The 26775-nt window shown below is 45.8% G+C and overlaps 1 non-coding gene across 1 annotated transcript; it reads right to left on the reverse strand.

Moving 5' to 3' along the window:
- Window positions 1-15459: 15459 nt before the first annotated feature.
- Window positions 15460-15533, reverse strand: trnai-aau (transfer RNA isoleucine (anticodon AAU)). Its single transcript has one exon. It is a non-coding gene; the product is annotated as a tRNA-Ile (tRNA).
- Between the last annotated feature and the right edge of the window lie 11242 nt (window positions 15534-26775).

Consider the following 26775-nt stretch of genomic DNA (forward strand, 5'->3'; position numbering starts at 1 on the left):
CGTTGTCGATGGTGTCACTCAGCGTCCTTGTAACATTGCGTAGTCAGGCTGAGCCTCCCAACACCTGTGTTATAGAACATGGAACATAGAACAGTAGAGCACAGTACAGGCCCTTCGGCACACGATGTTGTGCCGAACCTTCAACCTACTCTAAGATCAAAATTACCTACATACCCTTCATTCTACTATCATTCATGTACCTATCCAAGAGACGCTTAAATGTCGCTAATGTATCTGCTTCTACTACCACCGCTGGCAGTGCATTCCACGCACCCACCACTCTCTGTGTAAAGAACCTACCTCTGACATCTCCCCGAAACCTTCCTCCATCACCTTAAAATTATGCCCCCTGGTGATAGCCCTTTTCACCCTGGGAAAAAGTCTCTGGCTATCCACTCTATCTATGCCTCTCATCATCTTGTACCCCTCTATCAAGTCACCTCTCATCCTTCTTCGTTCCAATGAGAAAAGCCCCAGCTCCCTCAATCTTTCTTCGTAAGACATGCCCTCCAGTCCAGGCAGCATCCTGATAAATCTCCTCTGCACCCTCTCTAAAGTTTCCACATCGTTCCTATAATGAGACGACCAGAACTGAACACAATATTCCAACTGTGGTCTAACCAGGGCTTTGTAGAGCTGCAGCATAACCTCGCGGTTCTTAAACTCAATCCCCCTGTTAATGAAAGCCAACACACCATACGCCTTCTTAACAACCCTATCAACTTGGGTGGCAACTTTGAGCGATCTATGGACATGGGCCCCAAGATCCCTCTGTTCCTCCACACTACCAAGAATCCTGTCTTTTAGCCTGTATTCCGCATTCAAATTCGACATTCCAAAATGAATCACTTCACACTTTTCCAGGTTGAACTCCATCTGCCACTTCTCAGCCCAGCTCTGCATCCTGTCAATGTTCTGTTGCAACCTACAACAGCCTTCCACACTATCCACAACTCCAGCAACCTTCGTGTCATCGGCAAACTTGCTAACCCAGACTTCCACTTCCTCATCCAAGTCATTTATAAAAATCACAAAGCGCAGAGGTCCCAGAACAGATCCCTGCGGAACACCACTGGTCACCGAGCTCCAGGCTGAATACTTTCCATCTACTACCACCATCTGTCTTCTATGGGCCAGCCAATTCTGTATCCAGACAGCCAACTTTCCCTGTATCCCATGCCTCCTTACTTTCTGAATGAGCCTACCATGGGGAACCTTATCAAACTCCTTGCTAAAATCCATATACACCACATCCACTGCTCTTCCTTCATCGATGTGTTTTGTCACATCTTCAAAGAATTCAATAAGGCTTGTGAGGCATGACCTGCCCCTCACAAAGCCATGCTGACTGTCTCTAATCAAACTATGCTTTTCCAACTAATCATAAATCCTGTCCCTTAGAATCCTCTCCAATAATTTGCCCACTACCGACATAAGACTGACTGGTCTATAATTCCCAGTGTTATACCTATTCCCTTTCTTGAACAAGGGAATAACATTTGCCACCCTCCAATCATCTGGCACTACTCCAGTGGACAGTGAGGACGCAAATATCATCGCCAAAGGCGCGGCAATCTCTTCCCTCGCTTCCCGTAATATCCTTGGGCATATCCCGTCTGGCCCCAGGGACATATCTGTCCTCATGTCTTTCAAAATTTCCAGCGCATCCTCCCTCTTAACATCAACCTGTTCGAGCATATCAGCCTGTTCCACGCTGTCCTCACAAACGTCCAGGTCCCTCTCACTGTGAATACTGAAGCAAAGTATTCATTTAGGACCTCCCCTACCTCCTCCGACTCCAGGCACAAGTTCCCTCCACTATCCCTGATCGGCCCTACCCTCACTCTGGCCATCCTCTTGTTCCTCACATAAGTGTAGAACGCATTGGGATTTTCCTTAATCCTACCCGCCAAGACTTTTTCATGTCCCCTTCTCGCTCTCCTAAGTCCATTCTTCAGTTCCTTCCTGGCTACCTTGTAACCGTCTAGAGCCCTGTCTGATCCTTGCTTCCTCAACCTTAAGTAAGCTTCCTTCTTCCTCTTGACTAGCAGTTCCACATTTCTTGTCATCCAAGGTTCCTTCACCCTACCATCCCTTCCTTGCCTCATCAGGACAATCCGATCGCAGCAAGTGCTCCCTAAACAACCTCCACATTTCTGTCGTGCATTTCCCTGAGAACATTTGTTCCCAATTTATGCACCCCAGTTCCTGCCTAATAGCATTGTAATTCCCCCTCCCCAATTAAATATTTTCCCATCCCGTCCGCTCCTGTCCCTGTCCATGACTATAGTAAAGGTCCGGGAGTTGTGATCACTATCACCGAAATGTTCTCCCACCGAGAGATCTGCCACCTGGCCTGGTTCGTTGCCAAGCACCAAATACAACATTGCCTCCCCTCCAGTCGGCTTATCTGCATATTGAGTCAGGAAACCTTCCTGGACACACCTGACAAAAACTGCTCCATCCAAATTATTTGCACGAAGGAGGTTCCAATCAATATTAGGGAAGTTGAAATCACCCATAACAACAACCCTGTTACTTCTGCACCTTTCCAAAATCTGCCTCCCAATCTGTTCCTCCGTGTCTCTGTTGCTATTGGGGGGTCTATAGAAAACTCCCAATAAAGTGACTGCTCCTTTCCTGTTTCTGACTTCCACCCATAATGACTCAGTAGACAAACCCTCCTCGGTGACCTCCCTTTCTGCAGCTGTGATACTATCCCTGATTAACAATGCCACTCCCCCACTTCTTTTACCTCCCTCCCTATTCCTTTTGAAACATCCAAACCCGGGAACATCCAACATCCATTCCTGCCCCTGTAATATCCAAGTGTCCGTAATGGCCACAACATCGTAGCTCGAAGTACTGATCCATGCTCTAAGTTCATCACCCTTATTCCTGACAATTCTTGCCTTAAAATAGACACACTTCAACCCATCATACTGGCTGCAACTTTGCCCTGTCAACTGTCTAACCTTCCTCACAGACTCTCTGCAATCAGTATCTGCCTGATCAACAGCTACCCCATCCACTTATCCATAGCTCCGGTTCCCATCCCCCTGCCAAACTAGTTTAAACCCTCCCGAAGAGCTCTAGCAAACCTCCCGCCCAGGATATTGGTGCCCATCCAGTTCAGATGCAACCCGTTCTTCTTGTGCACTTCCCACCTTCCCCAGAAGGTATCCCAATGATCCACATAACTGAAGCCCTCCCTCCTACACCAGCTGTGTAGCCACGTGTTCAGCTGCTGTCGCTCTCTGTTTCTAGCCTCACTAGCACGTGGCACCGGTATCAATCCTGAGATTACTTCTCTGCTCGTCGTGCCTTTTAGCTTCCAACCTAACTCCTATATTCGCTTTTCAGGTCCTCATCCCTTTTCCTAGCTATGTCATTGGTACCGATATGTACCACGACTTCTGGCTGCTCCACCTCCCCCTTAAGAATCCTGTAGACTCGATCCGAGACATCCCTGACCCTGGCACCCAGGAGGCAACATACCATCCGGGAGTCTCGTTCGCGACCACAGAATCTCCTGCCTGTTCCTCTAACCATTGAATCTCCTATCACTATCGCTCTCCTATTCTCCACCCTTTCCTTCTGAGCCGCAGAGCCAGGCTCAGTGCCAGAGACCTGGCCGCTGTGGCTTTCCACTGCTAGGTCCCCCCCCCCCACAACCGTATCCAAAACGGTATACTTATTATTGAGGGGAACGGCCACAGGGGATCCCTGGACTGTGCGCCTATTCCCTTTCCCTCCCCTGACGGTCACCCAGCAACCTTTATCCTGTGACTTAGGTGTCACGACATCCCGATAACTGCTCTCTATCACCCCCTCAGCATCCTGAATGATCTGAAGTTCATCCAGCTCCAGCTCCAGTTCCCTAACGCGGTCTGTGAGGAGCTGGAGTTGGGTGCACTTCTCACAGGTGAAGTCAGCAGGGACACAAGTGGTGACCCATACCTCCCACACCCTGCAAGACGAGCATGCAACTGCCCTAGCTTCCATCCCCTCAGCTCGAAATTGACAACAGAGAATAAAAAATATAAAGGAAAACCTTACCTTACCAAACCCTCCACACAAGAGTCCTTTTTTTTGGTTGGAGGAGGAGGATGGTGGGCGACACTACACGTGTAGTGTTTCGGGTTTAGCCACTGCCCGAATATCTTAGTTCACTTACCCAGCAGTCCCCGTGTCCGCGTCCGCCGAATCGCCAGGTAAGTACGTTAAAGTGAAACTTACCTTCCCGGCTGCCCCCTGGCTCGCACTATCACCGCTACTGCTGATCAAAGGTGTTGCTGTAATAAAAACAGAAAATGCTGGAAATGCTCAGTAGGTCTGGCAGCATCTGTGCAGAGAGAAACAGTTAACAGTTCAGATCTGTTTCCTTCGCTCACATTAACTTTGCTCTCTCTCCACAGATGCTGCCAGACCTGCTGATTATTTCAAGCATTTTCTGTTTATGTTTCAGATTTCCAGCATCTGCAGTATTTTGCTTTTGTACGTGTGTTGCTATGTCTGGGACTGTTTGAGTGCAATGCTATTGCTTTATAAACAGCATTGAAACAAACATTTATCTAGTTAACACACAGCACTAATGCACAGCTGGATATAAACAGCAGCCTGCAGCAGAGGGTGCAGTGGAAGTTTATTAACACAAATAATTCACCAACACTATATTTACTGCGATCCACAATCACACCACGCTTCATCTTAACATATTTTATTCTTCATTGACATCAACTTCTTGCTTCCAATAAACACTTCAATTTGGAACACAGCTTCCAAATCACCTTTATTCACAAACCCGAACACAAGCTGCAAATGCTGCAAACACACACCAGCCCAGACTTTCCCCTTTCTGTCAACCCATTCCTTCATCACTGCCTCTCCACCAACAGTTGCTGCTAGAATCATACAATCATAGAATGGCTAAAGCACAGAAGGAGGCCATTCGGCCCGTCGACCCCATGTTGTCTCTCTGCTAAAGCAACTCACCTAGTCTCACTCCCCAGTCTGTTCAATTTCGGTGGTGGGAAAACTTCTCGAAAGAATAATTCGGGACAAAATTAATAGCTCCATGGACAAATGTGGGTTAATTCAAGAAAGCCAGCATGGATTTCTTAAGGCAAAATCATGTTTAACTGTCCTGCTGGAGTTTTTTGATGAGGTAACAGAGAGGGATGATGAGGGCAATGCTGTTGATGTGGTGTACATGGACTTTCAAAAGGTCTGACAGCATCTGAAAGGTCACTGACCTGAAATGTTAACTCTGTTTCTCTCTCTACAGATGCAGCCAGACCTGCTGAGTATTTCCAGCACTTTCTGTTTATATTTCAGATTTCTAGCATCTGCAGTATTTAGCTTTTATTGACTTTCAAAAGGAGTTTGATACAGTGCAACACAACAGACTTGTGAGCAAAGTTATTACTCATGTAAAAGAAGGCACAGTAGTAACATGGGTATGGAATTGGCTGAGTGACAGGAAACAAAGAGTAGTGAGCAATGGATGTTCTTCGGGCTGGAGGAAGGTTTGCAGTGGAGTTCCCCAGGAGTCAGTGTTGGGACCCTTGCCTTTCCTGATATATATTAATGACCTAGACCTTGGTGTACAGGGCAGAATTTCAAGGTTTATGGATGATACGAAAATTGGAAGCATTGTGAACTGTAAGTATGATAGTGTAGAACTTCAAAAGGACATAGACAAGTTGGTGGAATGGGAGGACAGATGACAGGTGAAGTTCAATGCAGAGAAATGTGAATTGATTCATTTTGGTAGGAAGAACATGGAGTGACAATATAGAATAAAGGGGACAATTCTAAAGGGGATGCAGGAGCAGAGGGATCCTGGGTCATATGTCATTGGTTGAGAGAGTGGTTAATAAAGCATACAGTATCCTCGGCTTTAGTGATAGAGGCATAGAGTACAAGAACAAGGAGGTCATGTTGAACTTGCACAAGACACTAGACTCAGCTGAAGTACTGCGTCCAGTTCTGGGTGCTACACTTTAGGAAAGATGTGAAAGCATTGGAGAGATTACGGAAAAGATTCATGAGAATGGTTCCAGATATGAGGAACTTCGGTTTTGAAGATAGATTGGAGAAGTTAGCCTGTTTTCCTTGGAGAAAAGAAGACTAAGAGGAGATTTCATAGTGGTATTCAAAATGATGAGGGGTGTGGACAGAGTGGATACTGAGAAACTGTTCCCACTTGTGAAAGGATCGAGAATGAGAGGGCACAGATTTAAAGTATTTGTTAAAAGAAGCAAAAGCGACATGAGGAAAAACTTTTTCACACAGCGAGTGGTTAAAGTATGAACTGCCTGAGAATGTGATGGAGGCAGGTTCAATTGAAGAATTCAAAGGGGAATTAGACTGTTATCTGAAAAGGAAGAATGTGCAGGATTATGGTGAGAAGACGGGGAAGTGACATGAGGTGAATTGCTCATTTGGAGAGTCAGTGCAGACACGATGGGCCAAATGGCCTCCTTCTGGGCAGTAACAATTCTGTGATTCCAATATTCAAGTCATTTCTAAATATGGTGGTCCTGACACTGACCCTTGTGGACATCACTGTTCACCATCTTCCATTCTGAAAAACAACCAAATACCACAACTCGCTTTTCTTGATATTTCATCCATTTTTTAATCCAAGCAGATACTGACCCTCCTATTCCAGGAACCTCAGTTTTGTTACCCAGCCTTTTATGTGGTAGTTTGTCAAACGCTTTCTTAAAATCCATATAGACAACATCCATTGCTTTCCCTTCATCAACCTTTTCTGTTACTTCATCAAAAAAATCAGTTATATTAGTGAAGAAGTGGAAAGGTGCTGAACCTCTCAGTTTTTGGTCCACCCAAACCAAGTTCAAGGCCTGAATGATGAACCGATTGCCTCATTAGTTCTGTGAATAATACAATGATTTAATAGACAAAGTTTTGAAACATTCCTGCCCATAAATCTTGATAACAGAGAGTGTGTGGATCTCCTGACTCAGAATGTTTAATGGATACAGTCCTCAGATCCGACATGGAACCCCTGAACATCCACAGTAAAGACAGTGTGGATGAGGAAATGTAAGAGCCGGGAGCTGAAACTCAGGGACGGCCGAGCTCTCCTGTCATTGAGCTTGTGTGTCTGCTCTGCTCGCCGCACTTCCGGCTCTACTTTGTTTCCAATGAAAAGATGAAAAGGGCTGTTCGGTTTTCCTCTCACTGAGAGCGTGTTTCACTCGGGTTAATATAACCCGGGACTTTTGCTGCTGAAATGAATTCTGCAAGGTCCCAGCAAACACACTGGCTCCCTCCTTTCTCCCCTCTTTCGATGAGATTGTTTTACCAGGAGGGGCTCAATAATAACAAACCCCCTGCAGGGAATGTCCGCAAATTGAGCATCTAAATGGGGCAGGTGGGCAGCTTTCTGGGTTCTAGGCTCCCCCTACCCCGCCCCTCCCTCCCTCCAGTCCAAGCCCCTCTTCACTTTCTTTGGGACTTTGATGATGGTGAAATGGGGAAAGTTCCCATTGATGTTTCAATGCTGAATTGCTGCAGAGATCTGCGCACGCGCGACGCAGCCCCGCCCCCAGTGAGACGTCACAATGAGGAGTGGAGCGCATGCGCATCCTTTCCCCAACCCAGTCTGTGAGGCCATTCACTCAATGAGGGGAAGATCGTTTAAATCAGCTGCTAATGGAGACTTCCCGGGCCCGGGGGAAGGGAACAAACAGCATCTGATTCCAGCAGCCACTGCTTTGGGAGCGTGTCCGCAGATGTGCTCAGAGATTAGCATTGGGGCGGCACAGTGGCACGGTGGTTAGCACCGCAGCCTCACAGCTCCAGGGACCCGGGTTCGATTCCGGTACTGACTGTGTGGAGTTTGCAAGTTCTCCCTGTGTCTGCGTGGGTTTTCTCCGGGTGCTCCGGTTTCCTCCCACAAGCCAAAAGACTTGCAGGTTGATAGGTAAATTGGCCATTATAAATTTTCACTAGTATAGGTAGGTGGTTGGGAAATATAGGGACAGGTGGGGATGTTTGGTAGGAATATGGGATTCGTGCAGGATTAGTATAAATGGGTGGTTGATGTTCGGCACAGACTCGGTGGGCCGAAGGGCCTGTTTCAGTGCTGTATCTCTAATCTAATCTATTGAGCGGCGGGAAGTTGAGGGGGAGTCGGGGAGTGTTTGTGACAGACACTGTGGAGCAGGAGCTGCTCCCGGAACATGGAGTGAGCCGGGGACATGGGGAAGGGAGAGTTCATTCTCGGACAGTGTCTGTACAGGCTCAGGGAGACACAATGGGAAGAAATCACTATTGAAAATCACTGACAATTTCACCACCCAAACGAGAGGGAATTTTCCTGCTTTAGTTCCAGTCTCTCACTGTTTGTTGGATTGTGAACAGTGGGGGGAAAATAGCCGCACAATAACCATGTGGACAGTTAGACAAAGAACATTTATTGCAGACACCAGGTGAGAAGTGTGAAAGGCACATTTTAAATAGTGGCTGCTTGTTTTCCGTTGAAATAGAAATGTGACTGTGTAAAGGTCACTGCTCTGTCGGACAGTTCCAGTCATTGAGCAGTGCAGGGCTTGTGTTGTTTCTGAATGTCACAAACTTGTTGTAAAACCATTGCAAACACCTGGCAAACAGAAGCTGAATACTGCAGCACTGCAGTGCAGTCAGACACTGACACTGTTTGTGTTCCTGGTTTTCATTTTGTGATTGTTCATAATGATTATAATTGGGGCGATTACTTTGTTCGCTTTTGTATCTTCTACCTCACCAGTTCTTTCATTCCTGCAGGAAAATACATGAAGGAACCTGAATGGATGTGGTGATTCTTGGACACAAGTAAAAGTGCAGTGATCTCGTTCCAACACACAGTCGGTACAGGATCACTCCCAAAGCACAGAGATACTGCCAGCTCATCAGTTCCACTGGAACAAACAAAAGAAGTAGTCAGACACTGATCCCAAAGTCAAGAGACACATTTTCAATCCAACAGTCAAACAACAGCATGAGAGACAGAAGTTGTTTCTATTTCACTCCAATTCAGTACAGCTGACAGGTTGATACATCAATCACAGTCCAAAAACAAACCCACCATCAGATCTAAATAAACTCTGTCACCATGGTCACATTTTAAATATAAAATCTGAAATAGAACAGACAACATTTACAGAATTGAAAGGTACAGAATGAATGGGTGGCACAGTGGTGCAGCGGTTAGCACCGCAGCCTCACAGATCCAGGGACCTCGGTTCAAACCTGGGTACCGCCTGTGTGGAGTTTGCAAGTTCTCCCTGTGACCGCATGGGTTTTCGCTGGGTGCTCCAGTTTCCTCCCACTGCCAAAGACTTGCAGGTGATAGGTAAATTGGCCATTGTAAATTGCCCCCAGTGCAGGTAGCTGGTAGGGAATATGGGATTACTGTAGGGTTACCAGAAATGTGTGGTTGTTGGTCGTCACAGACTTGGTGGGCCAAAGGGCCTGTTTCAGTGCTGTATCTCGAAATCAAACATAAATAGAATGCAAGGAGGCTTCAAGGGGATTTGGACAGGTTAAATGAATGGGCAAGAACATGGCAGATGGAATATAATGTAAATAAGTGTGAAGTTCTCCACTTTGCTGGAATAAACAGAAAGACAGAGTATTTCTTGAATGGTGAGAGGCTGGGAGGTGTCGACGTCCAAAGGGACCTGGGTGTCCTTGTTCATGAGACACTAAAAGCTAGTATGCAGGTGCAGCAAGCAATTAGGAAGGCAAATGGTAAGTTGGCTTCATTGAAAGCGTATTTGAGTACATGAGTAAAGATGTATGAAGTCCAGATGAGACCGCACCTGGAGTATTCTGTACAATGTTGGTTTCCTTATCTAAGGAAGGATAGACTTGTCATAGAGGGAGTGCATCAGAGATTCACTGGTCTCATCCCCTCGGATGGTGGGATTGTCTTATGATGAGAGACTGCAAAAACTGGGTCGAAATTCTCTAGAGTTTTGTAGAATGAGAGGTGATCTCATTGAAACAGACAAAGTTCTTACAGAGTGTCACAGGGTAGATATGGATAGGATGTTTCCTCTGTCTAGTGAGTGTAGAACAAGGGGACACAGACTCAGAATAAGGAAAGGCCATTTGAGACCGAGATGAGCAGGAATTTCTTTACTCAGAGGGTGAGAAATCTGTGGAATTCTTTATCCCCGAGAGCTGTGGAAGATCAATCATTGAACATATTCAAGACAGAAATCGATAGATTTCTAAATACTAACAAGATCAAGGGATATGGAGATAGCAGGGAAAAATGGCGTCGAGGTAGATGATCAGTCACGATCTGTTTGAATGCTGGAGCAGGCTCGATGGGCTGAATGGCCTAATGCCCCTATTTGCTATGATCCTATTAATCCCAATAATGTACATCAGACGTTAGACCAAGTTATGCATTACATACCAGTTCAAAAATCCCAGAGATTACGACTGAAAGATACAGTATCAATTCCATTACTACAAAATAAAGGACTTGGAGCTTGCAGACCAGCCCATGTATAAGATTAGAATATTAGAACATTAGAACATTAGAACATTACAGCGCAGTACAGGCCCTTCGGCCCTCGATGTTGCGCCGACCATCTGACCTACACTATTCCATTTTCATCCATATGTCTATCCAATGACCACTTAAATGCCCTTAAAGTTGGCGAGTCTACTACTGTTGCAGGCAGGGCATTACACGCCCCTACTACTCTCTGCGTAAAGAAACTACCTCTGACATCTGTCCTATATCTTTCACCCCTCAACTTAAAGCTATGTCCCCTCGTGTTTGCCATCATCATCCGAGGAAAAAGACTCTCACTATCCACCCTATCTAACCCTCTGATTATCTTGTATGTCTCTATTAAGTCACCTCTCCTCCTCCTTCTCTCTAACGAAAACAACCCCAAGTCCCTCAGCCTTCCCTCGTAAGACCTTCCTTCCATAGCAGGCAACATCCTAGTAAATCTCCTCTGCACCCTTTCCAAAGCTTCCACATCCTTCCGATAATGCGGTGACCAGAACTGCACGCAATACTCAAGGTGCGGCCTCACCAGAGTTTTGTACAGCTGCATCATGACCTCGTGGCTCCGAAACTCGATCCCCCTACTAATAAAAGCTAACACACCATATGCCTTCTTAACAGCCCTATTAACCTGGGTAGCAACTTTCAGGGATTTATGTACCTGGACACCAAGATCTCTCTGCTCATCTACACTACCAAGAATCTTCCCATTAGCCCAGTACTCTGCATTGCTGTTACTCCTTCCAAAGTGAATCACCTCACACTTCTCCGCATTAAACTCCATTTGCGATCTCTCAGCCCAGCTCTGCAGCCTATCTATGTCCCTCTGTACCCTACAACACCCTTCGACACTATCCATAACTCCACCGACCTTCGTGTCATCCGCAAATTTACTAACCCACCCTTCTACACCCTCATCCAGGTCATTTATAAAAATGACAAACAGCAGTGGCCCCAAAACAGAACCTTGCGGTACACCACTAGTAACTAAACTCCAGGATGAACATTTGCCATCAACCACCACCCTCTGTCTTCTTTCAGCTAGCCAATTTCTGATCCAAAGCTCTAAATCACCTTCAACCCCGTACTTCCGTATTTTCTGCAATAGCCTACCGTGGGGAACCTTATCAAACGCCTTACTGAAATCCATATACACCACATCCACGGCTTTACCCTCATCCACCTGTTTGGTCACCTTCTCGTAAAACTCAATAAGGTTTGTGAGGCACGACCTACCTTTCACAAAACCGTGCTGACTATCGCAAATGAACTTATTCTTTTCAAGATGATTATAAATCCTATCTCTTATAACCCTTTCCAACATTTTACCCACAACCGAAGTAAGGCTCACAGGTCTATAATTACCAGGGCTGTCTCTACTCCCCTTCTTGAACAAGGGGACAACATTTGCTATCCTCCAGTCCTCCGGCACTACTCCTCTCGACAATGACGACATAAAGATCAACAACAACGGCTCTGCAATCTCCTCCCTGGCTTCCCAGAGAATCCTAGGATAAATCCCATCTGGCCCAGGGGACTTATCTATTTTCACTCTTTCCAAAATTGGTAACACCTCCTCCTTGTGAATCTCAATCCTATCTAGCCTAGTAGGCTGTATCTCAGTAATCTCCTCGGCAACATTTTCTTTCTCTACTGTAAATACTGACGAAAAATATTTATTTAACGCTTCCCCTATCTCCTCTGATTCCGCACACAACTTCCCACTACTATCCTTGATTGGCCCTGTTCTAACTCTTATCATTCTTTTATTCCTGATATACCTATAGAAAGCCTCAGGGTTTTCTTTGATCCTATCCGCCAATGACTTCTCGTGTCCTCTCCTTGCTCTTCTTAGCCCTCCCTTTAGATACTTCCTGGCTGGCTTGTAACTCTCAAGCGCCCTAACTGAGCCTTCACGTCTCATCCTAACATAAGCAGCCCTCTTCCTCTTGACAAGCGCTTCAACTTCTTGAGTAAACCACGGCTCCCTCGCTCGACAACTTCCTCCCTGCCTGACAGGTACATACTTGTCAAGGACACGCATTATCTGATCCTTGAATAAGCTCCACATTTCGTTTGTGCCCATCCCCTGCAGTTTCCTTCCCCATCCTACACATCCTAAATCTTGCCTAATCGCATCATAATTTCCTTTCCCCCAGCTATAATTCTTGCCCTGCGGTATATACCTGTCCCTGCCCATCGCTAAGGTAAACCTAACCGAATTGTGATCACTATCGTCAAAGTGCTCACCTACATCTAAATCGAACACCTGGCCGGAAAGTTATATTTTCATTCACAATCGTTTTCACAGAGCTAAATATTAAATACCAATTTACAACTTGCACAGGACTACCAAATAAAACCTACAACTGTAAAATACAGTTAATTCATATTTTAAATTAAAGACAAGGCAAATAAATATTGATACATTAAGAGAGCGGGAAACAGTGAGAGCAGAATGGAGCATAAAGAGCCCAGGAGAGGGAGCAAGAGTTCACTCGGAGAGCAGGGAACAGCGAGAGCAGGCCTCAAAAAAGGCAAAGGAATACACAATTAATGGGAGAACACTGAATGGTGTAGAGGAAGTGAGGGACGTTGGAGTGAATGTCCACAGATCCCTGAAGTAGCAGTACAGGTCAATAAGGTGGTTCAGCAAGTATAGGGAATCCTTTCCTTTATTAACTGAGGTATAGAGTATAAGGGTGACCTGGTATCCATGTCAATAAGTCACTGACAGCTAACATGCAGGTGCAACAAGCAATTAGGAAGGCTAATAGTATGTTAGCCTTTATCGCAAGAGGATTTGAGTCCAGGAGTAGTGAATTCTTGCTTCAATTGTATAGAACCCTGGTTAGACTGCACTTGGAGTACTGTGTGCAGTTTTGGTTCCCTCCCCTAAGGATATTATTGCCATAGATGGAGTGCAAAGAAGGTTCATCAGACTTGTTCCTGGGATGGTGGGACTGTTCTGTGAAGAGAGATTGGGGAAACTGGGGCTGTATTCTCTCGAATTTTGAAGAATGAGAGGTGATCTCATTGAAACCTGCAAAATATTTAAAGGACAGTCAGGGTAGATGCAGCTGTGATGTTTCCCCTGGTTGGGGAGTCGAGAACCAGGGGAAGGAATTTCAAAATAAGGGGCAAGCCACTTAGGACAGAGATGAGGAGAAATGTTGTTACTCGCGTTTGTGAATCTTAGGAATTCTGTAACCCAGAGAGCTGTGGAAGCTCAGTCATTGAGTATGTTTAAAGCAGAGATTGATAGATTTCTAAATACAAATGACATAAGGGAATATGAGGAAAGTGTGGGGAAAAGGGCATTGAAGTGGATGATCAGCCATGATCATATTGAATGGCGGGGCAGGCTCGATGGGCTGAATGGCCGACTCCTGCAACTATGTTCCTAACTCCACATTATCGATGAGACACAGCCTCAGGCCGACTGATCGGGTGTTGCAAACAGATAACAGTGCTTCTGATCTTCACCAGAACAGAGAGTGAGATGTAACATTGATCATCAAACAGACTGTGAGAGAATACAACAGAATAAAACACATGGGGAGACACTGTGGAATAACAAATGGATTTGATTGGAATGTTGAATTTTGATTGGAATGGATAAAACAGCAGAAACAGCAGATTATATTGGGACAGAAAAGAAAAACTGATGGGAAGAAGGAAGAAAAGAAAGGATGGATCTGTTCAGTTTTTTCAGTTTTTTCTCTGGTCCATCAAAGCTGGATCAAAACAAGATGCAACAAACAGAGAATTTCAGCAAAAAGGGAGATTAAATGCTGCCGAAACCTTGGATCGAAGGATGCCCCAACAGATCACCTGTTTAACTGTCTCCTCAATGGGGGATTTCAATCAATGAGCAATATTATTTTCTACTTTTCTTTTGTTAAATGAAACCACTACTGTCACTTGGAGTTAATATCCCTGTGTTCCAACTCCTGAATTATAAAATTGTGAGTTGCGTGATATTTTCTGGACACATTTCCTGCTGAAAGAACTAAGAACTCTTTTCTAATTTACACAATACTAGATACACACTCATCAAGCCTCCGAAACAAGCATCCTTGGTGCTGCTCTCTCTTCTCCCAAACCTCATCTCATGTGACTGTTACATCATCACTCTGATTGTGGGAGGGGTTAATCCCACTGTCTTCAGCATTAACCCTTTACATCCTCATACTGCACTGTCTGTCCAAAAAAATCAGTGGAGGGAACTTGAATTATCAAAACAGCAACAGCTGCCAGTTGAAAATCAACACAACCCATCAGAGAGAGACTGTCAGAGAACTTTCTGCATCCAGTCCTGACCCTGTCACATTAAGCAGCTGCTCACCCAGACCCCACTCTCATCAACACTGAACATTTTTACTGAGACCCTTAAAATACTGTTTGTAAAAGGCTGCAAAGATCAAAGTTCACATAGTTGTATTAAGTACAACAAAGTTTAATATCTTCTCACCGTTTCTCGGTAACCACATGAGACATAGGTTTTCTTATTTGGTTCCTTTGATTTTTCTTGTTCCTGACTGTCAAATATTCCAAACTTCAGATAAACCCTCCCACTTGCGTCATGTCCCAGTCTCGGTTAAAAGCAACACAAAATGACACAAACACTCAGAAACATAGAACACGGTCACACTTTCCTTCAGTGAGATTAATATCAAACTGTTTTCCAGGTTGAATGTAACTGTGAACAAATTTATGTCAAAGAAGTTACCTTTGATGTATCAGCACTGAAATTCTGTACAAGGAGGAACAGCCATTCCAAACTCACATTCTTCACAAAGGCAGTTGTTTTATGTGATTGGAATTCATCATGTATTTTGAATTAAAGTTCACAAGACACAGCAGTCAATGTTGATAACTAAACTTTTCAAGCATGTTGCGACCGTGAAATGAGGCTCTGCTGGGAGTTGAACCCAGAATCTCCTGTTCATTAGACAGGTGCTTTAACCAACTAAACTACAGAGCCAGATCACAAATGTAGATACAATTGTAATCAGAGGAAGGCCTTGTAGATGGTGGGCAGGCTTTGGCAAGTCAGGAGCTGAGTTCGTCACGGCAGAGTTCCCAGCCTCTGACTCGCTCTTGTAGTTGTCGCTGCAGTTGTAATTGTAATAGGCAACCGTCCGTCTCGGAAGACGATGGGCCACACCCGGGGTGTACGTCACTTCTGTATTAAACATCGTTTGTTGTGGCTGTGGAGGACGACTCGTGAGTGACGATCCCTTCCGCAGCTGGTACAGATGAATATCATTGGCCCGAGGTCGACTGATAATTTTTCCTTCCTCTGAGCTCTCTTTCCCACCATCTGGTCATTTCTTTTGTCCTCTGCTTTTCCCATGGTCTTTTTTTTTTTAGAACATTACACGGCAGTACAGGCCCTTCGGCCCTCGATGTTGCGCCGATCATCTGACCTACACTATTCCATTTTCATCCATATGTCTATCCAATGACCACTTAAATGCCCTTAAAGTTGGCGAGTCTACTACTGTTGCAGGCAGGGCATTACACGCCCCTACTACTCTCTGCGTAAAGAAACTACCTCTGACATCTGTCCTATATCTTTCACCCCTCAACTTAAAGCTATGTCCCCTCGTGTTTGCCATCATCATCCGAGGAAAAAGACTCTCACTATCCACACTATCTAATCCTCTGATTATCTTGTATGTCTCTATACAGTCACCTCTCCTCCTCCTTCTCTCTAACGAAAACAACCCCACGTTCCTCAGCCTTTCCTCGTAAGACCTACCTTCCATACCAGGCAACATCCTTGTAAATCGCCTCTGCACCCTTTCCAAAGCTTCCACATCCTTCCTATAATGCGGTGACCATAACTGCACGCAATACTCAAGGTGCGGCCTCACCAGAGTTTTGTACAGCTGCATCATGACCTCGTGGCTCCGAAACTCGATCCCCCTACTAATAAAAGCTAACACACCATATGCCTTCTTAACAGCCGTATTAACCTGGGTAGCAACTTTCAGGGATTTATGTACCTGGACACCAAGATCTCTCTGCTCATCTACACTACCAAGAATCTTCCCATTAGCCCAGTACTCTGCATTGCTGTTACTCCTTCCAAAGTGAATCACCTCACATTTCTCCGCATTAAACTCCATTTGCCATCTCTCAGCTCAGCTCTGCAGCCTATCTATGTCCCTCTGTACCTTACAACACCCTTCGACACTATCCACAACTCCACCGACCTTCGTGTCATCCGCAAATTTACTAGCCCACCCTTCTACACACTCATCCAGGTCGTTTATAAAAAAGACAAACAGCAGTGGCCCCAAAACAGAACCTTGCGGTACACCACTAGTAACTAAACTCCAGGATGAACATTTGCCATCAACCACCACCCTCTGTCTTCTTTCAGCTAGCCAATTTCTGATCCAAAGCTCTAAATCACCTTCAACCCCGTACTTCCGTATTTTCTGCAATAGCCTACCGTGGGGAACCTTATCAAACGCCTTACTGAAATCCATATACACCACATCCACGGCTTTACCCTCATCCACCTGTTTGGTCACCTTCTCGTAAAACTCAATAAGGTTTGTGAGGCACGACCTACCTTTCACAAAACCGTGCTGACTATCGCAAATGAACTTATTCTTTTCAAGATGATTATAAATCCTATCTCTTATAACCCTTTCCAACATTTTACCCACAACCGAAGTAAGGCTCACAGGTCTATAATTACCAGGGCTGTCTCTACTCCCCTTCTTGAACAAGGGGAAAAAATTTGCTATCCTCCAGTACTCCGGCACTACTCCTGTCGACAATGACGACATAAAGATCAACAACAACGGCTCTGCAATCTCCTCCCTGGCTTCCCAGAGAATCCTAGGATAAATCCCATCTGGCCCAGGGGACGTATCTATTTTCACACTTTCCAAAATTACTAACACCTCCTCCTTGTGAATCTCAATCCCATCTAGCCTAGTAGGCTGTATCTCAGTAATCTCCTCGGCAACATTTTCTTTTTCTACTGTAAATACTGACGAAAAATATTCATTTAACGCTTCCCCTATCTCCTCTGATTCCGCACACAACTTCCCACTACTATCCTTGATTGGCCCTGTTCTAACTCTTATCATTCTTTTATTCCTGATATACGTATAGAAAGTCTTAGGGTTTTCTTTGATCCTATCCGCCAATGACTTCTCGTGTCCTCTCCTTGCTCTTCTTAGCCCTCCCTTTAGATCCTTCCTGGCTAGCTTGTAACTCTCAAGCGCCCTAACTGAGCCTTCACGTCTCATCCTAACATAAGCCGCCCTCTTCCTCTTGACAAGCGCTTCAACTTCTTGAGTAAACCACGGCTCCCTCGCTCGACAACTTCCTCCCTGCCTGACAGGTACATACTTATCAAGGACACGCATTAGCTGCTCCTTGAATAAGCTCCACATTTCGTTTGTGCCCATCCCCTGCAGTTTCCTTCCCCATCCTACACATCCTAAATCTTGCCTAATCGCGTCATAATTTCCTTTCCCCCAGCTATAATTCTTGCCCTGCGGTATATACCTGTCCCTGCCCATCGCTAAGGTAAACCTAACTGAATTGTGATCACTATCGCCAAAGTGCTCACCTACATCTAAATCGAACACCTGGCCGGGTTCAGTACCCAGTACCAAATCCAATGTGGCATCGCCCCTGGTTGGCCTGTCCACATACTGTGTCAGAAAACCCTCCTGCACACACTGGACAAAAACAGACCCATCTAAAGTACTCGAACTATAGTATTTCCAGTCAATATTTGGAAAGTTAAAGTCCCCCATAACCACTACCCTGTTACTCTCGCTCCTGTCGAGAATCATCTTCGCTATCCTTTCCTCTACATCTCTGGAACTATTCGGAGGTCTATAGAAAACTCCCAACAGGGTGACCTCTCCTCTCCTGTTTCTAACCTCGGCCCGTACTACCTCTGTAGACGAGTCCTCAAACGTCCTTTCTGCTGCTGTAATACTTTCCTTGATTAACAATGCCACACCCCCCCCCCCCCTCTTTTACCCTCTTCTCTGTTCTTACTGAAACATCTAAATCCCGGAACCCGCAACATCCATTCCTGCCCCTGCTCTACCCATGTCTCTGAAATGGCCACAACATCAGGATCCCAGGTACCAACCCATGCTGCAAGCTCACCCACCTTATTCCGGATGCTCCTGGCGTTGAAGTAGACACACTTTAAACCAAGTTCTTGCTTGCCAGTGCCCTCTTGCGTCCCTGTAACCTTATCCCCTACCTCACTACTCTCAACAGCCTGTACACTGGAACTACAATTTAGGTTCCCATTCCCCTGCTGATTTAGTTTAAACCCCCCCGAAGAGCACTAACAAATCTTCCCCCCAGGATATTGGTACCCCTCTGGTTCAGGTGAAGACCATCCTGTTTGTAGAGGTCCCACCTACCCCAGAAAGAGCCCCAATTATCCAGGAAAACAAAACCCTCCCTCCTACACCATCCCTGCAGCCACGTGTTCAACTCCTCTCTCTCCCTATTCCTCTCTTCGCTAGCACGTGGCACAGGCAGCAACCCAGAGATAACAACTCTGGTTGTTCTCGCTCTAAGCTTCCACTCTAGCTCCCTGAATTTCTGCCTTAAATCCCCATCTCTCTTCCTACCTATGTCGTTGGTGCCTATGTGGACCACGACTTGGGGGTGCTCCCCTCCCCCTTAAGGATCCCAAAAACACGATCGGAGACATCACGTATCCTGGCACCTGGGAGGCAACACACCAACCGTGAGTCTCTCTCGTTCCCACAGAACCTCCTATCTGTTCCCCTAACTATGGAGTCCCCAATGACTAATGCTCTGCTCCTCTTCCCCTTTCCCTTCTGAGCAACAGGGACAGACTCTGTGCCAGAGAACTGCACCCCATTGCTTACCCCTGGTAAGTCGTCCCCCCCAACAGTATCCAAAACGGTATACCTGTTGTTGAGGGAAACGGCCACAGGGGATCCCTGCACTGCCTGCTGGTTCCCTTTCCTTCCCCTGACGGTAACCCATCTACCTACTTCTTTTACCTGAGGTGTAACTGCCTCCCTATAACACCTGTCAATAATCCCCTCCGCCTCCCGAATGATCCGAAGTTCATCCAGCTCCAGCTCCAGTTCCCTAACGTGGTCTGCGAGGAGCTGGAGTTGGGTGCACTTCCCGCAGATGCAGTCAGCAGGGACATTCTTGGCGACCCCTACCTCCCACATTCTGCAGGAGGAACATACAACTGCCTTTACCTCCATTCCCACTATTCTAGATTCCCAACAAATCTACTGAAAAACCAAACGAAAAAGAAAAAAAGTCAAAACTTGTTCGCTTAGCAATCTGACGGACTGAACTTTTTAAATAAAAAGCTTACCTTATCAACACACCAGAGTGCTTTTTTTGGTTAGAGGAGGAGGGTGGGTGGGAGACATTACACGTGTAGTGTCTCGGGTACTGCCACTGCCCAAATAAATAGTTTTCCCTTACCCAGCAGTCCCCTGGTCCTCCGAAACAAAAGGGGATTAACTTGTAACTTACTGAAATTGACCGCTCAGCTGAAAGTCCGCTCCGCACCTCGTTCTGTCAAAGCTGCTCCTCGCAAAAAGACAAAGATTTTAAACCTGCCAAATAAATAGTTTCCCCTTACCCAGCAGTCCCCTGGTCCTCCGAAACAAAAGGGGATTAACTTGTAACTTACTGAAATTGACCGCTCAGCTGAAAGTCCGCTCCGCACCTCGTTCTGTCAAAGCTGCTCCTCACAAAAAGACAAAGATTTTAAAACTGCCCAAATAAATAGTTTCCCCTTACCCAGCAGTCCCCTGGTCCTCCGAAACAAAAGGGGATTAACTTGTAACTTACTGAAATTGACCGCTCAGCTGAAAGTCCGCTCCTCACCTCGTTCTGTCAAAGCTGCTCCTGAATGCCTTTCTCCAGGAATTCCAGTCAGCAGGAAGGACTGCCCATGCATCGATTCCAATCACAGTCAGCTTGAGATCTCGCTTTGCAGTTGTCCTTGTATCACAGACGTGAGTGTCCTGTTGGTCTCGTGCTGATAGCAAGCTCACCAAAGAGCATGTCTTTGGCAAAGCGACCGTCATCCATTCAGCACACATGACCCAGTCAACAGAGTCACCGCTGACTCAAGAGGGCAAACATGCTGCAGATCCCTGCACGCTGGTGCACTTCTGCATTCGGCACTCTGTCCTGCCAGGAGATTCCCAATATCCATCTGAGACAGCGGAGGTGGAAGCTGTTCAGCTGCTTTTCTTGGCTTGCATAAGTTGTTGACGCTTCTCTGCTATGAAGGAGGGTGCTGAGAACACAAGCCTGGTACACGCGGAGTTTTGTATATTCGATCAGTTTGCTGTCGGTTCACACACGTCTTCTCAACTTTGACATGATAGCTGCAGCATTGACAATCCTGGTGCTGATTTCAGTATCAAGGGACAGATTGCTGGTGATTGTTGATCCAATGTAGGTGAAGCTGTTGACAACCTCCAAAGTGAGCCAGTCGATGTTGATGGAAGGTGGAGTCTCTACGTCCTGGCCCATAACTTTGATCTTTCTGATGCTGATTGTCAGTCCAAACTCCTTGCAGGCCAGGGAGAACCGATATACAAGCTGCTGTTAATGAACTTCATTATGGGATGTCAGCACAGCGTCATCAGCAAACAGCAACTCACAGACCAAGAACTGACTCATTTTGGTCTTGGTGCGCAGTCTTGCCAAGATGAACAGCTTGTCATCAGCTCTGGCATGCAGGTGGACACCCCCATCTGAGTCACTGAAAGTTTAAAATAGCAGCATGGAGAAGAATATGCCAATTGTAAAGGATGTGAGCTGTGAGGAGGTTACAAGGAGGCTTCCAGGGGACTTGGACAGGATAAGTGAATGAAATGACAGATGGAATATAATGTGACTAAGTGTGAAGTTATCCACTTTGGTAGAATAAACAGAAAGACAGAATATTTCTTAAATGGTGAGAGGTTGGGAAGTGTTGATGTCCAAAGGGACCTGGGTGTCCTTGTTCATGAGACACTAAAAGCTCGCATGCAGGTGCAGCAATCAATTAGGAAGGCAAATGGTATGTTGGCCTTAACACGAGGGGTCATGAGTACAGGAATAAAGATGTCTTGCTGCAATTGTATAGAGCCTTGGTGAGATCGTGCTGGAGTATTGTGTACAGTTTTGGTTTCCTTATCTAAGGAAGGATATACTTGCCACAGAGGGAGTGCAACGGAGGGTCACCAGACTAATCCCTGGGATGGTGGGATTGTCTCATGAGGAAACTGGGCTTGTATTCCTTAAAGTTTCATGTAAAAGGCCATTTAAAACTGAGATAGGGTGGAATTTCTTCACTCAGAGGGTGGTGAATCTTTGGAATTCTCTACCTCAGGGGTTTGTGAAAGTTCAATCATTGAGCATGTTCAGGACAGAAATTGATAGAAATCTTGATACTCATGACATCAAGGGATATGGGGAGAGTGCAGGAAAGTGGTGATGAGGTAGATGATCAGCAAGGATGTAATTGAATGACAGATCAGGCTCGACAGGTTAAACTGCCTCCTCCTACGTTCCGAAGAGAGTTTGCACCAAGACACAGCCCTGTTTTACCCCACTGCTGATCGTGAAAGTGTCTGATGTTGCTCCATTGTAACTGACGGAACTGTGCATGTTCTCGTGGAAAGAACAGATGACGCCCAAGAGTTCAGGAGGGCAGCCTAGTTTCCACAGCAGTTTGAAGCTCTGCTAACAAGATCGAAGGCCTTGGTGATGTCTATAAAGACAATGTAGAGTGGCCTGTACTGTTCACAGTACTTCTCCTGCAGCTGCCGAAGTGAGAAAATCATGTCGACTGTCGATCTACCAGCTCTAAAGCTGCACTGAGACTCAGGATAGATGTGTGATGTCAGGGTCTGCAATCTGGTCAGAGCAATGTGAGCAAAGACCTTCCCCACAATACTTAGCAAGGAGATGCTTCGGTAATTGCTGCAGTCACTGCGATCGCCTTCATTTTTGTCCAAGGTGAAAATGTTTGCATCACGCATGTTTAGAGGCGCAGATCTCCCCTTCCAACAGAGACACACAAGTTCATGGAGATGCTGCAGCAGAGCTGCCTTTCCACTTTTGATGATTCCAGGTGGAATACCATCATTTCCCAGGGCTTTACCACTGGCAAGACGGTCAATGGCCTTGTTGAGCTCGATTATAGTGGACTCACTGTCCAGCTCCTGCATGACAGGGAAGTCTGGAATGGTGCTGAGAGCTACTTCAATGACAATGTTCTCCGTTATGGAGAGTTCAAGGTAATGCTCCACTCACCTTTCCATCTGCTTGTTAGGTTCAGTGATGATTGGCCCTGTCTTTGTCTTCAAAGGTGCTGATTTAGTTACTGCTGGGCCCGTTGCTTTCATAATTTTTTTTATTCATTCATGTGATGTGGTCATCACTGGCTAAGCCAGCATTTATTGCCCATCCCTCATTTCCCTTGAGAATGTGGTGGTGAGCTGCCTTCTTGAACCGCTGCAGTCCGTGTGAGGTAGGTACACCCACAGTGCTGTTAGGAAGGGAGTTCCAGGATTTTGACCCAGCAACAGTGAAGGAAAGGCGATATAGTTCCAAGTCACGATCGTGTGTGGCTTGGAGGGGAACTTGCAGGTGGTGGTGTTCCCATGAATTTGCTGCCCTTGTCCTTCTAGTTGGTAGAGGTTGCGGGTATGGAAGGTGTTGTCTAAGGAACCTTGGTGTGTTGAATTCCTTCATATGTCCCTCTAGCATCCCCCAGATTCAGCGGCAGATTGTATGCTGTTGCAGAGTTTTAACCAGTATTGATTGGTGCAGTGCCGAGCAGTCTGCAGAGACTTGTTTCTGGCAGCTCTGAGAGCATCTAGAGTTTGTTTGCTGGGGATCTGTTTGTAGTTCATGAGGGCTCTCTTCTTAGTTGCAGTAACTGACTCCATTTCAGTCCAATAAGCCTCAAACCAGTCAGCATTCCTCCCATTTCTTTTCCCATACGCAGTTAGGGCAGAGTTATAGATGGTGGCGTGCAGATGATTCCACTTTGACACCGCACTGAGGCCTTGGGTGTTTACTGAAAGAGCCTGATCGAGGATGTTGAGGAACTCCTGGGTCCTTTCTGGGTCAGTGGTTCGGCTAGTGTTGATCCAAGAACGACCTTTCTTCTTGGATGGGTGATGCTTCCTTGGCTGAAGCCTGACCTCGCTACACACCAGGGATTGATCAGTGTCACAGTCACCGCTGTGATAGCTGCGTGTGATGAGCATACTGCTGAGGGTGGTACGTCTGGTGATGATAAGGTCTAGCTGGTGCCAGTGGCATGATCTCGGACGTCTCCAGGACACCTTGTGGCACAGCTTTACCTGGAAATAGCTGTTCGTCACACAGAGTCCATGGTGACAGCATAGCTCCAGAAACCTCTGTCCATTTTTGTTCATCTTGCTAATCCCCTGGTGCTCTATGCTCATTGGCCAAGCTGTCGTCAGTACCCTGGCTTGCGTTGAAATCCCCGAGAAGATACAGTCCCTCGGTGCTGAGAATTCTACTGATGGCAGTGTCAAGTGTCTCATAGAATTGATCCTTGACATCTTTGGTGGAGGTGAGTGTCGGGACATAGATGCACATGAGATTAACTGCACCCGCGCTTGTTGACAAGTGAAGGGTAAGAAGTCTCTCTGAGCCTACTGTGGGTGGTTCACTAATTGCAAGTAGCGTGTTTGTTACAGTGAAACCCACTCCATGCTCACGAGTTGCCTCTTGGGCTTTCCCCTGCCAGAAGAAGGTGTAGTGTTTCTCTTTGAGGGATCCACTTTGAATGAGTCTAGTTTCTTGCAGCACAGCAATGTCCACATTGAGCCTTGTGAGTTCCTTGTCAATCACAGCTGTCTTGTGTGTGCTATCAACCTGCAGAAGGTTGTCATTAAGGCCAGGACACATGGTCCTTACATTCCAGCTTGTGATGCGAAGCACTGGTGTCTTCTTTGTTGAGTTTGTCTTGCCTGGTGCATAGATTATCAATCCGCCAGTTGAGAGATATCTCTCGAAGCTGCAAGCACCCATTGAAGCAAGTAGGTCGTGGCAGGACAGCACCTAACTGACTGGGGGCTGCACAGCTTGGAGTAGGTGGTAGTTATCCAATGAGACGCGATGATCTCTCCCACTGTCAAAAGTAACCCCTGGTGCTCATACTCTACACCAATTGAACGAGAGCTTATAATCGGTAACTGTTTCTTCCCATGTTTTGCTAATGTTTAACCACGAAGTTGGAGTGTCCTCTCCAGGGCACGGGCCTGGGCAAATAGTATGGAGACACTGAGCATCAGGACCCCCTCTCAGCATTGCTAGTATTGTCCAAAGGAAAGGAAAAAAGCAGCACTGTTTGGTACCAGCTCTGCTGCAGGAGTTGCTGGAAAACTACCTGATAAGTAACAGGTAACCGCCTACGGGACCCACTCCCGATTTACTGTCCAGGTTTACTCCCTGAGCCTTCTTCTCTCTCAAGACACCCACAGGGAAGTGAGACTTTTTGCCCATAGATGGGGCTCTGTTTCTTGGCATCAGGATGGAACCACACGCCAGTGGGCCTGCATGACATGCACAAGGATATCACACACTGCCCCATCCCTGGGACAGCTCAGAGAGATACCCTGATAATAATACACCCCACAGGAAAATCACAAACAGCCCCCTCCCGAGGACAGCTCAGGGTCAGACATTGCACACACTGCAACAACAGTGACATTACTGTATTACTACCTCCATTCTAAAAAACAAGCATTCACCCTACTTTATGCTTTCCGTCTCTCAGCCAATTTTGTATCCACGCTGCCACTGCCTCTTTAATCCCATCTGCTCAAATTTTGTTAACAAGTCTATTTTATGGTACTTTTTCAAAAACAATTCTGAAGTGCAGACACACACCATCAACCTCACCACCCTGGTCAACTCTCTGTGAAACTTCATCAAATAAATTAATTCATTAATTAATTCATACACAATCTTCTGTTAACCAATCAGTACTGGCTGTCATTTATCAGCCCATGTTCTACCAAGTGCCAGTTAATTTTCTCCTGGATAATTGTCTCTAAATGTTTCCCCACCACTGACATTAGACGAACTGGTCTGTAGTTCCTTGGTTTATCTCTCTTTTTAAACAGGGCTGTAAAATTAGCAATCCTTGCAGACTTATCTTTCAGTTCTGGAAACTCTATTGTTGACAATCTCTTTGGGCATGACTTTAACCAATTAAAGCAACAGGATACTTGATTAATAAGTCCAGAACTTTTATTGAGAGTGAAATAGTACTTAATAATTGGAAGTAAAATTATCTTGAACAAACTTGGGGAATATAACTTTACAGCTCTAGCAGGTGTGTGGACTGGTCGAGCTTGGTCTCAGAGTGCCACGGCCCTCTTTGTGCAGTCTAGATCCCTCATCAGGTGGAGAACTTGGTTGATGATCTGAGCATTTACCCCTGAGATCTTCTAGTGTTCCTGCACACTGAAACCTTACAAGATCCCTACTTTTAACCCCTGGATGGCCATCACACCACCATGTAAAATAATAATTGGTCTGAGCTGTTGCTACGTACATTTAATTCATGATCTCTTCCACTAACAGCCAACTGTCCTCAGAATCTCAGACATGAGTACAATGGAGTAGTTTCACAATGTCTCCCAATCTGATCTGAAACAAGTTTCCTATTCATTAAATCGAGACTCTTGAAAATGCTGGAAATACTCAGCAGGTCTGACAGCATCTGTGGAGAGAGAAACAGAGTTAACGTTTCAGATCTGTGATCTTTCATCAGAACTGGGCTGAAATTGTCTGAGGGACTGAGATTGTGGAATCAATTTCAGGGTCAAAAACATTGTACTCTGTAAGGATGGGAAGATGGTGATTATTAAGTACAGTGCAAGAATATAGATGCTTTTACATTATTTGAATCAACATTGATTTAAACTTTGTGCTCACGAAACCTATCTTTTGATCAAAAGGACATTGATAACAATGGAATAAGCAACACATGCATTTCATGACCACAGGACTTTGTAAAGCCTTTTACAGCCAATGAAGGACTTTCCAAGTTTAGTCACTGTACAGTACAATACAATACCCTACAAGAAGGATATTTCACATTCGAGTCACGCAAGTGCCAGGCAATGACCATCTCAAACAAGAGAGAATCTAACCATCTCCCCTTGACATTCAACAGC

The sequence above is a fragment of the Heterodontus francisci genome, chromosome 50 (assembly GCF_036365525.1).
Source record: "Heterodontus francisci isolate sHetFra1 chromosome 50, sHetFra1.hap1, whole genome shotgun sequence".
Taxonomy (NCBI): domain Eukaryota; kingdom Metazoa; phylum Chordata; class Chondrichthyes; order Heterodontiformes; family Heterodontidae; genus Heterodontus; species Heterodontus francisci.